This window comes from Cajanus cajan, chromosome 6 (assembly GCF_000230855.2).
Source record: "Cajanus cajan strain Asha chromosome 6, NIPB_CcT2T_4, whole genome shotgun sequence".
Classification (NCBI taxonomy): domain Eukaryota; kingdom Viridiplantae; phylum Streptophyta; class Magnoliopsida; order Fabales; family Fabaceae; genus Cajanus; species Cajanus cajan.
The window spans coordinates 10,113,148-10,132,111 of record NC_138522.1 but is presented as its reverse complement, the minus strand read 5'-3'; the positions used below and the strand labels follow the sequence as shown (position 1 = coordinate 10,132,111).

At 34.3% G+C, this 18,964-nt stretch overlaps 1 protein-coding gene across 1 annotated transcript in view; it reads left to right on the top strand.

Moving 5' to 3' along the window:
* The window catches only part of LOC145958951 (uncharacterized), a 32,950-nt gene extending 15,651 nt beyond the window's left edge, over positions 1-17,299 (top strand). Inside the window, exon 3 of the transcript XR_014434533.1 lies at positions 17,014-17,299. The gene's annotated coding sequence lies outside the window, so the exon portion shown is untranslated. The remainder of the gene's footprint in view (positions 1-17,013) is intronic.
* Positions 17,300-18,964: the final 1,665 nt, after the last annotated feature.

Sequence of the window (18,964 nt, the reverse complement as noted above, 5' to 3'; positions counted from 1 at the left end):
AAGACTTTAGCGATGTGATACTCCTTGCACTTTACAGAGATGTGCAAGGGCTTGTTATGATTCGGTCCCCCAGCGGGGATTTCTTCATCGGTGAAGGTGAGGTGATCACTAGCCGTGATGTGACTAACAATCCCCTCAAACTTGTCTTGGGAGATAGTGTGCGACACATATGCCTCGTTCAAGACTTTCGACAGAGCTTGCCGATGCGGTTCGGAGCTTAGGATCAACGACAACAGCGTAATCTTTGCTGGCGTCCTATGAAGTTGATCCATGATGGAGTACTCGCTCTGTCGGATAAACTTTAACAGCTCGTCTGTCTCCTCCTCGGATTCTTTTTCCTCGGTTTTCTTTTCTTCTTTTTCTTTATTCTTGGGGGCTTTATCATGAAGATCTTCGGGAGTGTAGATCCTGCCACTCCTAGTCATGCCCCCAAGTCCAGCGATGTTGGAAATATCGCTGTCGGCAGAAGAATGGATGTCGTATATCCATGGCACAGCCTTATTTAATTCGTAGGGAAAAGGCCTTGGAGCGATGATCCTTAACGGCATTGGACCTTCCCCTTTGTTTGTCTTGATTACCAACAACGGAGTTGACGTGTGTTCGCTTGGCGCGGTTGTTGGCTTACACTTAATAACAAATGGCGTGCGATCCATCTTGAACATACGCATCGATTTAATCCTTTCTTTTTATTTACGTTTATTAATGAATTACTAGGAGGGATGTATGAAATGCAAACCTAGATCCCTCCATAATCTTTGATAAGAATGCATGATATGAGATGATGACGTTGAATATGCATGCATTGTGTTTATTCAACTAAGCATTTATCATGTTTTTAGGATGTCCCTAAGATGATGCATGATATTGCTTGGTTTGGATAAATGACCCTTTTTTCTTTTTTTTGGGTATTTTTTATTTTATATATTTTGTATTTTTTGGGTGAAAAGGGAAACTACCTATATGAATGTGATGAAGGTAGATGTTAACACCATGCAATGGAAGATTCTTATTCCTATTTATTCTTATTTTAAAAAGGAATAGGAATGTTGTATGTTTAAAGAAATGCAATGTATGCTCAAACAATTTCACATAATCAATGCACAAACAATTCACTCATCCACGAACAGTCACGAGCGAATCACGAGGTAGGGGTATCCTGCAGAAAAGTGCATATTCAAGGTGGTTCTAACTGTTCTCACCAGTCCAAGGCCCCCAAGGTGCCCCCATTATAGGGACCCAATTCCTCTCATCGTAGGTCGATGGAAAGCTCCAACGCACCGTCGGACTCAAGTTCATGGTTATCACCTTGAGTGATGTTTTCCGACAACGGTCTACGGGCACCTAAAGACCCATTCGACAACCGGCCGTACTAACATCCACTCCCTATGGTTAATCACTCATGCCCCCGGGTATAGAGGGAACTGTTGTGTGCAAAGGTTTGTGTACAGTTTGTATTTCAAACAATTGCGTAAATTTAAAAATACAACAGTTATTAAAGCCAAATAGATAAACATGTTATCATACAAGTGAGGGGTAATAAAGTAATTTTAACTATTATTTGTTAAAAATAAACTGTCACTAAATGGGACTGACTCTCGAAGCTTCCCCAGTGGAGTCGCCATCTGTCGCCACCGGCCCGAAACGGGCTTTCGCGGTCGCGAAGACGGTCGAGCTCGCTATTATTTTAGTTTTGAAAATGTATTGGATTATTAGAACGACTTGTTCTCAAACTGAGACCTTGTCGATCTTATCCAATTTATTTATTAAATGTCTCACCAATCCATGTTAATCCCAAGCGGGACCCTCCATGGATTAGTGGTTTTCGTAGTAAAAGGGTTCGTGGAGTCGCCACCAATGTTTTACTCAAAACATTGGAAAAAGGGATAAGGCAATTGATTTTATAAATCAACTTCGGCCATTACAACCAGAGTTGGGTAAGGGAGTCGGTTACGTGTGGGGAAGGTGTTAGCACCCCACAACGCCCCTTTCAGGTTCCCTATGACAGATTATTTCTAAAAATAATAGTACAAAATTACTAAATTACCCCTATTTATTCTAAGCAATTATAAATTAACTATCTACATGATGACAGTTTAATATGCACACAGAAAGCAGTAAAAGAAGGGATTTTTAGAAAAGAAACCTCTTGAAGCGTGCTTTTATATATTTCGAGTAAAACTGGGAAGCTTTTTGGCGTTCCCTCGCTCTACAAGCCCGCTCACTCCTTCCTAAAAAATAATTTTTGACTTGGAAATCCGATGGATTTCCCTTCGACTTAGTTCGAGACTCAAGCAAAATGCTCAGAACTCAAAAACTTCGTCGGATCAACTCTCCGAGTGATTTCTAGGCAGAGCACTGCTCAAAAAAACCCAGAATACTCAAGAAGAGGGTTAAAACTGTGTGTAAAAGTGTGGAATAACGTCAAAATGACGCCATATTTATAGGGAATAGGCGCAATACGGGCTATGGAATCAATACGGCCGTATTGAAATTTTTGAACTTCAATACGGCCGTATTGAGTTCAATACGGCCGTATTGAAATTCAGAAATTTCAATGCGCCCGTATTGAGTTCACTGCGGCTGTATTGAAGCTTCAATACGGCCGTATTGATTTCAGTACGGCCGTATTGAAGTTTCAGAAACTTTAATACGCCGTATTGAGTTCACTGCGGCCGTGTTGAAGCTTCAATACGGCCGTATTAAGTTTAGTACGGCCGTATTGGGCTTCATTCCCTCCACTTCCTTATTTTAAGCTACTCTAAGACCTCTAAACCTACAGATAGCCATCCTATGGTCTTCTAGGAGTCCTTCTGGCTGACTTTCCTTCGATCTTTGAGGGTCTTCGAGTTTTATTTCCGACCCGGACAATTTTAGGGGTCTACACATACCCTGGCGTGCGACAAAAAATGAAGTTTGGTAAGAGTTGCCAATACTAACAAATGAATTTCTCTACTCTGGTAGGGAAAATACAAATGAAAAATTCAATTGTATAATTGATAACATTTGGAATATCCCCAGATGTACTGAAACAAATGAACAACTAATTTGTTCAATTAAAAAAGGCATCATTTGTGCCCTGTATAAATTTTGTATAACAGACAACCAAGGAGTTCCACTCCTAAACAAAGCCTCCTCGTCAGGAAAAGGATATACATTTTTTGTCTTGTTATCTGGCCCCTACAAGGGTGTCTATACAAATTTTACCGACTTGTGCACTGCCAAGGAAGGTTTACAAAATCCTCGTTACAAAGGCTTTTACTCTCGAGAAGAGGCAGAAAAGGCTTTGGAACTAGACATCACTGATTTGACAAAAATAAAAAAGGCTCTAAATCCAGAACTTGAAATAAATGTCATTCATGCAAGTTTGCGAAAACCTCAGCCAAATTCGTTTAAGGAGGCTGTGAGACAAAACCCCAATTCTCCTCAGGAATTGAACCTGAAGAAGTTTTTGGTTTTACAAAATTTTTTATTAAAAGCACACAGAGATCCTCACTCTGTTACAGGTTTATATGTAGCCGTTAAGAGTTGCTTCAACCAAAGGTTCGCCTGTATAGAAGAATCTCCCATATGCAAGGAAATCAAAAATGGAAGATGTCCTTGTAAAATCAAGTTTTTGTTCAGAAAGGCAAAACTTGATCTAGAAAACTTCAGGCCCGTCTTCTTCGAAGACTTGCCTATAAACATTAAAACATTACTGGACTATGGATGTTTGGATTCTGTTCTCATCCATCCCACCGAAAAGTTCGATGGTTTCGACCCTTCAATCAATGAAGCCATTAACTCAATACAAGAAATCTTCATGTGCCACTTTACTGTGAAGATTGTTACTTGTCCAAGTAATTTTTCAACAAATCAGTATCCAACTCATGTAATGAAGCTGCTTACTGAAGGACACAAAGAATATCCAGGAGTTTTATACCATGATGGCTATGAATCGTGGGACGTTCAAGGCAATTCTCATTATCAGTATTGCTTATACAGAGCTCAAATAATGGGATACAATTGGTTCTTCTCAACCACTAATGAAGAAGAATTCAACCTGATTAAAGAGTCTCACAACACAAAGTTGTTCCTCCCTGGAGAAAACAGAAAGTTCTTTATCCCTTTCCCAACAGAAAACAACAACAAACTTGTGAAATTTTTCCAAAGGGAAAAATACACAAAGAAATCTATGAAGATGGTGGATTTTTTGGGCAACAAACACCTACGGACACACAATCTATGGCCGGATCTTCTGAAATGCAAGATGTCGGAGAAGACGAAGAAATTCTAGTCTCTAAATGAGAACTACGATAAAGTTGGACAGAAAAACATTGGAATACAGTTGTCTCAGCAAAGAACAAAACCTTATCTTCAGAGAATCTACTTTAGATAAGGTCTATCTGTAATTTATGCTTTTTGTCTATTCAAATACCCTGTGACACAGTAAATGTATGGAAAACCTGACCATACTTGACTAAAGGGGTACTTGAGTCTTTTTTCTTCTTTTGTCTTTTAGTAATATGTTTTATCTATATAAGGACTCTCTCCATCAGAGAAAAACAGAGACGACTAAGAAAACCCAAGAGAAAACCTCTGATAAGTGTGTAGAGAGAATTTGCAAGTTTCCTTTCCAGTTTGTAATTTCCTCTTTCATCAATAAAGCTTTGTAAGTATTTGTCTTTAAGATGGTAGGCTAAAACCATCATTGGTAGTTCTTAGAATGCCTTAGTTATTTTTTTTAACATATGCGAATGTGATTTAGAACTCTGAACTCTTTTGTGAAAACCTGGGATTTGTAAGCCTGAGAAATCAGGTGTGCCCTTGATATCTGTTTGAAAGAATAAGAAATTTTTTTTTAAGGAATTTGTCTAGAGGGTAAGCTGAGGCCATTATAAGACCCTTGGTGTGGGCTGTTGGTAAGTCCTCAAAGTTCCCAGAAGATCCAGAAAATTATTATTAAGATAATTCTTTTTCTCTCAAAACTTTCATAATCTCAAATTCACACATAAATGAGTTCTGGTTGTTCATCATATTTTATATTATGTTAAACATTATAACTTATTATGCATTTCTGAGAACTATCATATATCTCTTATTGTCTTCCGCTCTATCTGCTCTGAGTTTTATTTAAGGCTTGTTTGGCTTGTTTAAAAATCCCTAACTAGGAGGCTCTGCCACCTTTACCGGGGTATTGCAATTTTATGATATTGTATTATAGGAATGGGCATGTTTGGATTTATTTATGTGAACATCCTTTTTCCCATATTCATATAAAATTTTATATACATTCAGTTTCTATTTCCGTACCAGTTATTTATAGCTTTTATCCTTTATAAAAAATAAAAAAAAAGCCCTTGGGCTTCTTTTCAACTAAACTTTTACTGGTACCAGTTTTTGCTGGTATCAGAGCGGTTACGTTCTAGCCACTAAGAGAGATCTAGAGACTCTTATAGAGAATCTAGATAGCGTTAACAAAACCCAAAATATTATCCTTTCTAGGATAAGACTTTTGGAGGACAAGATAGATCAGGTTTTTGAAATCCTAAAAACAAAAACTCATCCAATAAACGGAGATTTAGAAAAAATCTCTAAACAACTTTCTAAGCTCAGTCTTGGAACTAATACTTCTACCATTACCAGTTCTAACAAATATATTCTAGCCAAGCCTAGAAAATGACAAACAGAACTTAAACACAAACCCTTCCTTTTACAGGAACCTCACAAACCCTTACAGGACATACTCCCATAGGAGAATCAATAAATAGACAACCTGGAATCTTAGATAGATTTCTTAGAAGAACAAATTCAAACACACGCCAGCTAGAAGAGATAGTTGACATACAATCCAATATAGATATTGGGACAAATTCTAGGATAGATTCTCTAAATCCTAGACAACTATACAATCTAAATTGGCTCAGTTCAGACAGAACTAGTCTTTATAGATACCGTCGTTTAGATGACTTTCATTTACCCGACGACCAACATGAGATTATTAGATTAATCTTTGAACCAGTTGGTAGACAGCTTCTAAGTACCTAGAGGAGATATGTTCACTTAGGACTTATCACTATAGGGATTAGAACCCTAACCAGATCCTTTGTAGGAGCCAAAGCTTTCCTTGTCCTTTTTGACCGAAGGTTTAGGGATAACAATTCCCAGGCCATAATAGGGATAGTTGAAGTTGACCTCAACCAACCTGTTTCCCTTATATACATAGCTCCTAACTTTACAATGAATCTTGCAGATTTTATTCAAAATATAAATCTGGAAGTACAAACAAGAGGTTTTGGAGAAAATTTTGAAGGAAATAATCTCCACTTAGATATAACCTTTATAGGAAGAATAAGCGATCATATATCTCCCAGTTATAGGATCAATACAAATCCATTAATTACCTCTCTAGGATCAAATGGAATACAATTTCTTCCACCACAAATCTTTGAATCTAGAAGAAACCAAGGAATTGAATGTCAAACCCATCTTAATTCCGGATCCACTAGAACTATTATTACAGCACCACAAACAGCCATCATGACAAACCGAAGAAACAGTCTTTCTATTAGGTTTGTAGATTATGATGACATAGTTGAACATAATCCCGAAGAAGAAGAAGAACCCTAAACCCTAAAACCATCATTGGTAGTTCTTAGAATGCCTTAGTTATTTTTTTTAACATATGCGAATATGATTTAGAACTCTGAACTCTTTTGTGAAAACCTGGGATTTGTAAGCCTGAGAAATCAGGTGTGCCCTTGATATCTGTTTGAAAGAATAAGAAAAATTTTCTTTAAGGAATTTGTCTGGAGGGTAAGCTGAGGCCATTGTAAGACCCTTGGTGTGGGCTGTTGGTAAGTCCTCAAAGTTCCCAGAAGATCCAGAAAATTATTATTAAAATAATTCTTTTTCTCTCAAAACTTTCATAATCTCAAATTCACACATAAATGAGTTCTGGTTGTTCATCATATTTTATATTATGTTAAAAATTATAACTTATTATGCATTTCTGAGAACTATCATATATCTCTTATTGTCTTCCGCTCTATCTGCTCTGAGTTTTATTTAAAGCTTGTTTGGCTTGTTTAAAAATCCCTAACTAGGAGGCTCTGCCACCTTTACTGGGGTATTGCAATTTTATGATATTGTATTATAGGAATGGGCATGTTTGGATTTATTTATGTGAACATCCTTTTCCCCATATTCATATAAAATTTTATATACATTCAGTTTTTATTTCCGTACCAGTTATTTCTAGCTTTTATCCTTTATAAAAAAAAAAGAGCCCTTGGGCTTCTTTTCAACTAAACTTTTACTGGTACCTGTTTTTGCTAAACCCTAAACCCTAAACCCTAAAATTATTTTTTCATTAGCAGGGTGAAGATTAATAACGTCTGCTTTTGCCATAAATATTTTTGAACCAAAAATATCACAATTTGTAGAAAGCTGAATTGTGAAATTCTTTGTTTCTTTATTATTGATGATGATATCTCCAGACATTGTTCTTGTCTTTGTAGTTTTTTCACTTTGAAAAACATTTTGTTTTGGAACAATACTTTCGCATAAACATGTAAAAGATGCTCCTGTATCAACAAGGGCTTGGATAACCATTTCAGTTTTGTCTTGTTTATCAATTTTTGGAAAATTGATTTTTAGTAAAATATGAAGACTAGTGTTAGGGTTTTTATTACAAATGATTGGTATACAATCTTTGTTTTGTAAAGCCATCAAGCCACTAGATTGGCCTTCTTCATAATGAGAAATTTTTTTTTGGTTTTCATAATTTTCATAAAGAAAATCAACTATTTTTTCGATCTGGTTTAGTCTAGTTTCTAAAACAGATAAGCGATTATTGATCAATTTGTTGTCTAAATTGTTTGTTTCCTTATTATCATTCTCAGGAAATTTTATTTTATGAAAAACTTCTAAACAAGTTTTACAAAGATTTTTGTAACACAGAGGGCAGTGTGCCCTTAAAGTTTTATGAAAAAATCTTTTGCAATGGTAACACTCAATGTCTTTTGGACCTGCAAAAAATTGTATTTCATGGTTACAAATATTTTGTTCTTCATTGATATTCATCAAACTATATCCTAGATCATCAAGAATTTCGCCATATTTGTTGTATTTTTCATTTATGGAAGGATATAAATGATTATACTCATTTTTTGTAAAATCATTTATAATTTTGTAATCTTTATTGTTCTCATCTTCTTTTGAAGTATAGTCAGACCAGCTAACTACTGAGTATATTTCAGAATCTGTAGAAACTGTTTCGTCTATGGGGATGAGGTTCATCCTGCAACTTTTTATTAGTTCAGCATCTCTAGTGAAGAGATTAGCTTTGTTAGGGCAGTCACGGGAATAATGACCAGCCTGGTGACAAGCAAAACACTCTAGTTGCTTAGTATATGTTTTGTTGTTTTTTATCTTTCTAACATGTCTGTCTTTATTCAAGGTAGGTTTTCTAGCACTAGATGCTCTAATAGAGTACCTACGAGTTTGTTGTTTCTTCCTAGAGTTGGTTGTTCTAGGGGTAGGGGAATACCTTTGTTGAGGTTTCTTTCTTCTGGCCTCTTTGTGGTATTGTTGGGGGGTGTATATCTGTTTGCAGATATCAGTGTCTGCCATTTTTATCTGTTTGTTAATGGCAATATTTGTGCAGGTATCTTCCATCACTTTCATGATGTGTTGTATCCTGACAGCTAGGTTATTCATGACAGGATCTACCTGATCATCTTTCCAGCTATCTCTAATTTTTTGACCTAATTTACCAGGAAGTTTTAGGAATAGTTTTTCTCCTAAATTTTTATTTGTAAAACCTCCAGCTATGGAAGCATACATTAGATAATCTTGGGTAAATTCTTTTATTTTTCCAAAGTAACTTATGGAAAGTCTTTCGAGACTTCCTAGATAAATTCTTTGTCTAATTGTGTTACCATCGTTTACAGACTGGGCTGTAAAGATTCTTTGTATAACACTACAAAAATTGTAAATGTTTGGTCCTGGGTCGATCAAATTGGTTTGAACTGGTCAGGAAAAGTTTGTTTGAATGATTCCCAACAAGCTTTAGCTATATCTCCAAGATAAGTTTCTACTCGGGCAATCATATCTTGACTATTGGAAACATGATTTTCATGATGAATCCTATAATCTCTTATAACAGCTGAAGTCCACTGTTCTATGTAATTAGGTAAGAGTCGGGGGTCAACACTTCCTATGTTTAAGAGAAGAGATGGCATAATAAAATTGGGTTCTATAGGCAATCTTTTCCCTTTTGATTTTATGTTATCTCCTATGGAGAAATCTGTAGGAGTAACTATTTGTTCTCTAGGGATAAATCCTAGATTGTAGTCTTTGGTACTGTAGTCAAAATGGTGGATTTGGTTTGTAACACTACTACCATTGTAACTATCTCCCATTAAACCTTTGTAAGATTGGATTTCGGAAACTGGTTCAGAAACTACAGAATTAGTTTCTTCTTTTTCAAAAACTAATTTATTTTTGAAATTTTTATCATTTTCCAACCAGTTCTCTATATCAGAATCTTCCTCGATTTCTTTGAGGATAATTTGTTCTTCTTCACATTCTTCACTAAGTTGTGAGAAAAGTCTTTGTCTAAAAATAAAATCATCTTCCTCATCTTCAGAATCAGAGATTTCATTTTTATACCTTTGGGAAACAACTTCCTTTTGTTTTTCCCATTTTTCTACTACAAGGAGCAGTTTTTCTGAGAGTCGGCTTTTCCCTAAGGAACTCTCTTCTTTGTTTTGGGTGTAATCCGGAATATAAGAATATCCTGTCCATAAATTCATGAAAGAATTTCTAGGGGGTTCTTCTTCTTCTTCGGGATTATGTTCAACTATGTCATCATAATCTACAAACCTAATAGAAAGGCTGTTTCTTCGGTTTGTCATGATGGCTGTTTGTGGTGCTGTAATAATAGTTCTAGTGGATCCGGAATTAAGATGGGTTTTCCATTCAATTCCTTGGTTTCTTCTAGATTCAAATATTTGTGGTGGAAGAAATTGTATTCCATTTGATCCTAGAGAGGTAATTAATGGATTTGTATTGATCTTATATCTGGGAGATATATGATCGCTTATTCTTCCTATAAAGGTTATATCTAAGTGGAGATTATTTCCTTCAAAATTTTCTCCAAAACCTCTTGTTTGTACTTCCAGATTTATATTTTGAATAAAATCTGCAAGATTCATTGTAAAGTTAGGAGCTATGTATATAAGGGAAAAAGGTTGGTTGAGGTCAACTTCAACTATCCCTATTATGGCCTGGGAATTGTTATCCCTAAACCTTCAGTCAAAAAGGACAAGGAAAGCTTTGGCTCCTACAAAGGATCTGGTTAGGGTTCTAATCCCTATAGTGATAAGTCCTAAGTGAACATATCTCCTCTGGGTACTTAGAAGCTGTCTACCAACTGGTTCAAAGATTAATCTAATAATCTCATGTTGGTCGTCGGGTAAATGAAAGTCATCTAAACGACGGTATCTATAAAGACTAGTTCTGTCTGAACTGAGCCAATTTAGATTGTATAGTTGTCTAGGATTTAGAGAATCTATCCTAGAATTTGAGGACTTACCAACAGCCCACACCAAGGGTCTTACAATGGCCTCAGCTTACCCTCCAGACAAATTCCTTAAAGAAAAATGTTCTTATTCTTTCAAACAGATATCAAGGGCACACCTTATTTCTCAGGCTTACAAATCCTAGGTTTTCACAAAAGAGTTCAGAGTTCTAAATCATATTCGCATATGTTAAAAAAAATAACTAAGGCATTCTAAGAACTACCAATGATGGTTTTAGCCTACCATCTTAAAGACAAATACTTACAAAGCTTTATTGATGAAAACTTGCACATTCTCTCTACACACTTATCAGAGGTTTTCTCTTGGGTTTTCTTAGTCGTCTCTGTTTTTCTCTGATGGAGAGAGTCCTTATATAGACAAAACATTTTACTAAAAGACAAAAGAAGAAAAAAGACTCAAGTATCCCTTCAGTCAAGTATGGTCTGGTTTTCCATACATTTACTGTGTCACAGGGTATTTGAATAGACAGAAAGCATAAATTACAGATAGACCTTATCTAAAGTAGATTCTCTGAAGATAAGGTTTTGTTCTTTGCTGGGACAGCTGTATTCCAATGTTTTTCTGTCCAACTTTATCGTAGTTCTCATTTAGAGACTAGAATTTCTTCGTCTTCTCCGACATCTTGCATTTCAGAAGATCCGGCCATAGACTGTGTGTCCGTGGCTGTTTGTTGCCCAAAACATCCACCATCTTCATAGATTTCTTTGTGTCTTTTTTCCCTTTGGAAAAATTGCACAAGTTTGTTGTTGTTTTCTATTGGGAAAGGGATAAAGAACTTTCCGTTTTCTCCAGGGAGGAACAACTTTGTGTTGTGAGACTCTTTAATCAGGTTGAATTCTTCTTCATTAGTGGTTGAGAAGAACCAATTGTATCCCATTATTTGAGCTCTGTATAAGCAATACTGATAATGAGAATTGCCTTGAACATCCAACGATTCATACCCATCATGGTATAAAACTCCTGGATATTCTTTGTGTCCTTCAGTAAGCAGCTTCATTACATGAGTTGGATACTGATTTGTTGAAAAATTACTTGGACAAGTAACAATCTTCACAGTAAAGTGGCACATGAAGATTTCTTGTATTGAGTTAATGGCTTCGTTGATTGAAGGGTCGAAACCATCGAACTTTTCGGTGGGATGGATGAGAACAGAATCCAAACATCCATAGTCCAGTAATGTTTTAATGTTTATAGGCAAGTCTTCGAAGATGACGGGCCTGAAGTTTTCTAGATCAAGTTTTGCCTTTCTGAACAAAAACTTGATTTTACAAGGACATCTTCCATTTTTGATTTCCTTGCATATGGGAGATTCTTCTATACAGGCGAACCTTTGGTTGAAGTAACTCTTAACGGCTACATATAAACTTGTAACAGAGTGAGGATCTCTGTGTGCTTTTAAATTTTTTTTGTAAAACCAAAAACTTCTTCAGGTTCAATTCCTGAGGAGAATTCGGGTTTTGTCTCACAGCCTCCTTAAACGAATTTAGCTGAGGTTTTCGCAAACTTGTATGAATGACATTTATTTCAGGTTCTGGATTCAGAGCCTTTTTTATTTTTGTCAAATCAGTGGTGTCTAGTTCCAAAGCCTTTTCTGCCTCTTCGCGAGAGTAAAAGCCTTTGTAATGAGGATTTTGTAAACCTTCCTTGGCAGTGCACAAGTCGGTAAAATTTGTATAGTCACCCTTGTAGGGGCCAGATAACAAGACAAAAAATGTATATCCTTTTCCTGACGGAGAGGCTTTGTTTAGGAGTGGAACTCCTTGGTTGTCTGTTATACAAAATTTATACAGGGCACAAATGATGCCTTTTTTAATTGAACAAATTAGTTGTTCATTTGTTTCAGTACATCTGGGGATATTCCAAATGTTATCAATTATACAATTGAATTTTTCATTTGTATTTTCCCTACCAGGGTAGAGAAATTCATTTGTTAGTATTGGCAACTCTTGGTTACCAAACTTCATTTTTTGTCGCACGCCAGGGTATGAAACCTTAGATGGTTTCATTGTCTACCATTCCTGCAAAACGGGAAAGAATGTCAGCAACAATGTTTTTTATTCCTTTGATGTGTTCAAAATTTATTTTTACCCCATTATGATAGATAAACTCTTGGAATAAAAGCCATCTTTTATGAGGTTTTTTATCAAAATTTATTTGTGAATTACCATAAGCCACAATTGCTTCACAGTCAGTTCTAATGGTAATTTCTTTTTTATTTATCAAAAATAGTTCAAAAGATTTTAAACTATTGATGACAGCATTCACCTCGTAATCTGTTGAGGTAGAATATATTTGTGGTTTTGTATGATATTTCCCAGAAGCATATCTACATATTTGTTCTTCAGAAATATTTTCAAATTTGTTCTTTTTCTTTTTTGAGAATACCACCCCATCCCATTTCGCAACCATCACATTCAACTACTAGGTAGTCTGAATCGAGAGGTAAGGATAAAGAAGGGAGGGTTTTTACCATTTCTTTTATCCGCTTAACCAACTTTATATCTTCATAATTAAAATTCCTTTGTCCGGTTAAACTTGTTTTATTATATAAAGGGGCAGTAAATTTTCCTAGATCTTTTATAAAATTTCTTGCATAGTTAAGTAATCCCAAAAATGCTCGGAGAGTTTTCGCATCTTCCATTTTATCGGGAAAAGCAAGAATTTTTTGTGAGATGTGGGGTTGGAGTTTTATTTTACCATTCCCAATTTCCGTTCCTAAAAAGGAGATATGAGTCTTACATATTTCCATTTTAGATTTTGAAATAATTAAACCAAATTTTTCAAAAAGGTGTAATACTTGTTTCAAGTGAAGAAAATGTTCTTCTTTTGTTTTGGAAAATACTAGTACATCATCTATATATGTACAAGTAAAATTTTTATATTCTCCAAAAATATTATCCATTTTTCTTTGGAAAATTTGTGGTGCATTTTTTAGTCCGAAAGGCATGACTTTCCATTCGAAAAGTCCCTCAGAACAAGAAAATGCAGTCCATTTTATAGAGTCAGGATGCATCTTAACTTGATGAAATCCTGATTTCAAGTCGAACTTAGAAAACCATTTTTCTTTCTGAATTCTATTTATCAAGACTTCTTTTGAGGGTATAGTATAACCATCTATATGAGTATTATCATTTAGACGTTTATAGTTGTATACCATTCTAGTCTTACCTCTTTTTTGTTCGGAGTGTTTGTTTACTATAAAAGCTGGACTCCTATGAGGGCTTGTACTGGGTACAATAACTTTCAGATCTAATAAGGCTTTTATATGAGACCTACATTCATCTTGTTCGAAATTCCCGTAAGGAATATCTTTTGTTTTGATGATAAGATCAGGGTTTATTATATCAAGATTGCAAATAACAGGGTCTTTTTCCCAATACTTTGTAGGATCTTCTCCTATTATACTGGATTTGTTTAACCTGTCAATGATTTGTTGTATGTTATCAAATGTTATAACCTTATTAATTCTAATGCAGTTATAACAATCAATATCTAGATTTATTAAAGCCAACTCATAAGAATTATCAATTTCTTCAGAAAATTCAGAGTTTTTGTAGTTATCAGCTATCATTTGTTCGGCTTCTTTTATTTTACAACTTCCTGAAATTTCACAAAGACATTCAGTAGTTTTTTGAGGGGTATCACCACGCTCAGTTCGCAACTCTGATGAAAGTTCATCTAAGATCGGTGACATTTGTGCTTGATTAGAAATAATCAAGTAATCTTTTGTTATTGTTATAGACCTATTTTTTGCGATTATAAAATCAAGGCCTAAAATCATTTTTTCATTAAATATTACACATCGCTTAATAACTTTATATTAAATGTGAATTTTATAAATTCAACCGTTAGATTACTATAAAAATATAATAATATAATAATTGTATTACAAATAATAATAATAATATATTTAATTAATCTTTATTTATATATACTTACTTTTATAATTAACAATCTACTTCTTTTTATTTAAAATTATAATTTAAATTGTTTATTTTTATAATTTATAATGATAATATAATTTATAAAATTATAAATATTTATTTATTACATACTTTTAAATTAAATTTTAACATTTTATTTAATATATTTATTTATCTTAAATCAAAGATATAAAATTCAAAAAATATATTTATCCTTGTTTTATTTTCTAATTATCAACCATTAATATAATACTAACTTAAAATCTTATTTAATTATATCATAATATTTTCACATCAAATTTAAAACCAGATATTAGTTATACAAAAATATTATGATTATATAGTAATTTGTCAATAAGATTTTAGTTTAATAATTTAAAATAATTTATGTTTCAATTATATTGTTAATTAGCAAATAATTTATTCCAAAGCTAATTAACTTTTTCTGTATTAATTATTAGTAAAATTTAATAATTTTTAATTTAACATATAGATCGATATAATTTGACACACACCATGAGTTATTAAGCAGAATAACTTTACCAAGAGTTATTTTCTAAGTTATTTGATTTCTCCACTCTCTCTCTCTCTCTATTTTTTTCTCTCTCGCTCTCTCTCTCTCTATATATATATATAGAGAGAGAGAGAGAGAGGAGGGTTATACTAATACCGGTGTAACTTTTACTAAGTATTGCACATCGCATATTAACTTTATATTAAATGTGAATTTTGTAAATTCAACCATTAGATTAAAAGTTCATATCACTTTATATGTTTATATCAAATTTTGTTAAATTTGAATAACAACGTGAAGGTAATCAAAATGTTCATATTTTAGTATATTTTGAAAGAGTTAATCATCCTTACACTGCCAGTGTAAAGTTTTTTACACTGGCAACCAATCATATCTTTTAAAGTTGCTTATGTTATTATTATTTCATTAAATAAGCAACTGACATGTCACTATTAAAAGATATGATTAGTTGTCAGTGTAAAAAATTTTACACTAGCAATGTAGGGATGATTAACTCATTTTGAAATGTATATATTACGTTAATTTTGTTTTATAAGAATAAAGTATCAAATCATCTTGGATTAATATAAAATTTTGTACATATCATTTAAGAGTAAAGAATTTTCAATTTAACGGTTGGATTTACAAAATTCTCATTTAATATAAAGTTATTAAGTGGTGTAATACTTAGTAAAAGTTATACTGGTGTTATTATAACCTTCATCATGTCAAAAGAAGAAGATGAAAAAGAATCAAAGGCTTTGGATCTCCTTATTGGAAAAACACTAGAAAAATAGATCCAATCCACCTCTCAAAATCAAATTGCAACCCAATCCAGATCTCAAAAAACCCAATCACATTACATTCCCAAGAATAAATTTTGGGTGATTACTCAAATAGAATCTGAATTTTGGGATAAAAACCCAAATAAAATTCCACAAAAGATTTTTCCTGAGGGCTTTCATTTTAAACCTCTAGCCCTTAACAAAACACGAAAGTTTTATGAGTTTATCCTGGTTGATACAGATTCTGTAGCAATCAAGCATTATAAGGATCCCAAAGATCCTTCTAATGTAACTCATACAACCTTCCAAATTTTAAAGGTTTTAACCCCAAGCCAGTTTGGCCAAAACTCGAGTACTACTCAGAAATTTTCAATGCTTTTTGACCCTATTGGGTATAATTACTGGGATTATATTGATGCCTGAAATAAAACATTCTGGTATCAAAATAAGACTAACCGCCATTCGTGGCTAATATATTTCAAATGAAATGTCCAATATAAGTTCCCCAGTTGGTTTCTCCAATGGTGGGACTTCTTTGGTCCAATTAAGAAATCTTCCCAACCCCAGCAGACGAAGGATTTAAGATCTTCAAATCCATGTATGACAATCAAAATACATGGATCCTAGTAGATCTTCAATTCTTTTCAAGCTTTTCACTATCATGGATACATTCATGGTAGTACAAGTTTGGAAAAGCACAACATCCATTGCAACTTCCTCCATTGCAAAGAAACTCTTATGTCAAATGGTGGACTCAATTTGATGCAAGTAGGGCAAACCCACAAGAAGTAAAAAATTGGTTTGCCTCCAACACAAAGTTGCTAAAACCAGCTGACCCAGAAACATCATTGTTCCTCAATCAGAAAGCAAAAATTACAACGTCACTGGTTACTGCAAAAACAAAAGAAAGTTTTGCCAAAAATCTTGAAGAAATTTTAGCTCTACTCAAGAATGAAGGCGAAACTTCAAAATCCTCTTTACCCAGTTCATCAGAGTCTACAACTTCTCTAGATGAATTCTATCAAAATGAAGATGACTGCTTTGGTATAAACCTAGCATAAATCTGACAATCTTCAATTTGTTTAAAGTATTAATCATGATATATTTATTTAATGGTGGACATATTCACATTACATATTGTGAAAACCCTGCACCGCATATCATTGTGGCTATTTACCGATATCATTTCAACCCGGCATTGTATGTAGATATCTACCCGGTCTGAAGTGATCAACAGTTCCAGTCAAGATACCACACTGTAGCAAATCATGGCCTGAATGAACAGTTCCAGTCAAGATACCGGCACTGTAGTTAATAGTTCAAGTCAAGTTACTTGTACTGTTGAAACAGTAAATTTTTAGTCTTTAAAAGGAGGCCTCGTCCATGTTGTGAGGTACCCTTTCATTTGGAGCACATCTTAGAGAGAGAGTTCAGTTAGAGAAGCTCTGAGATATTTCTTTGTAAGCTTTTCTGTTTATAAAATCTCTTTCTTCATTTGATTTCTTTACTTTCTTGCATCATTTAAGGAGTTTGTGAAAACCTGGGATTTGTAAGCCTGATTCGTCAGGTGTGCCCTTGATACCCAGTATTGTGCGGACTACCGCCGTGGAAATCTGGTTCATTGTTGCATATTTCTTCTTTCCCCTTAACCCTCATTGATCCATCTTCGGGACATCTGGTATCAGAGCCTGATGGGGAAATAGGATAATATTTATTAATATTAAGTTAATATCTGTTACTATGCATCTAGTATACCTCGTTCATTTACATTTTTAGAATGATCTTTTTAGTTGTACAGTAATTTTTCTAGAAAACTATGAATCTATGCTTTAATATTTTGAAACAACTGTAGCAATAAGACCCGTGAGTGACCGTAAGACTAATTTGACGATGTTGTCTTCAAGTTCTAAAGCTAGTTCATAAGGATTCCTTTTTGTAATTAATTTATAAAAAAAAGAAGAGTTTTTTAAACCCAGATTCATTGGACAGGTATTAATTTAATATTAATTTATGGGATCTTATGGAACCAAATGAGGGTAATGATACTAGATACTAGTACACCATGAGTAATTTCCTCCGCTCCCTTTCTCGTTGTCTTACTGTCAAGGCATCCTCTTCCTCCTCTTCTCCTTCAAAAAATATGCTCACTGAGCAAAATCAAACCATGGAGGAAATTCCCAAAATACCCCAGGATGAGTTATATATTCCTGACGAAAAACATGTTCGCAGTTCTAATTACATTATCAAGACTGCTGAAAATAATATACCATTAGACCGCCAAGCTAGTGAGGAGTTCCATCTTCTTACCAAACAATCTATTACAGAACATTCTAGGAAGTACAAGTACCTCCATATAGGGTGTGTCCAAGTTGCTGTTAAGCCCTTAACCATGGAAGGTCTTAATGCTTCAATTCTTATGTGTCTTATAGATACAAGGCACAATGATTTCCATGACTCCCTTATAGGAATCATCGAAACAAGTTTAGGACATGGTCCTGTTTATTTCAATTATTTTCCAAATAAAACTGTGAGTCTTTTAGATAGAAATGTCTTAGACTCATTGTTTTTAAACATTAGACTGCATGGGTTAAACATGAAAGAAGGTTCTATCCCTGCAGCCCTCCTTTATAAGATCCAATACAAAGTCATGAACACTTGTAATTCAAGGGTTCTTCTTAAAAAAAACGATAGGGAAACCACCTTGTTTGTCACAGACATGACAAAAGCCAATGTTGCTGTTCCCAAACTCATAAAATGGGATGAAGTAGAACTTCCTACAGCTTGGCAACTTGAAAGAGCCACACCAACCCTACCTAGACAAGCCCCTGAATTCCAAGAAATTAGGCAGTCTGAGGCTGGCAAGGTAGAGATTATTTTCGATAGGAGAAATTCTTTCTCCTCAAGAAAAGAAGCTACTAGATCAGAATACACTTCTGCTAGAAGATCCTTTTCTGTATCATCACAATCTAGTACAAAGACTATTCCTTGAATAATTATTCCTAATACAAATCTTCGAGGAATAGAAACAAATTCAACCATTCCAAGAGCTGTTTACCAAACCAATGAGGAGGATGACCAAAAGTCTATCCAATCTCCAACCTATTCTTCCCTCAATGATCATTATGATACAATCTGAATTCCAAATTGATAAGGAGGCCC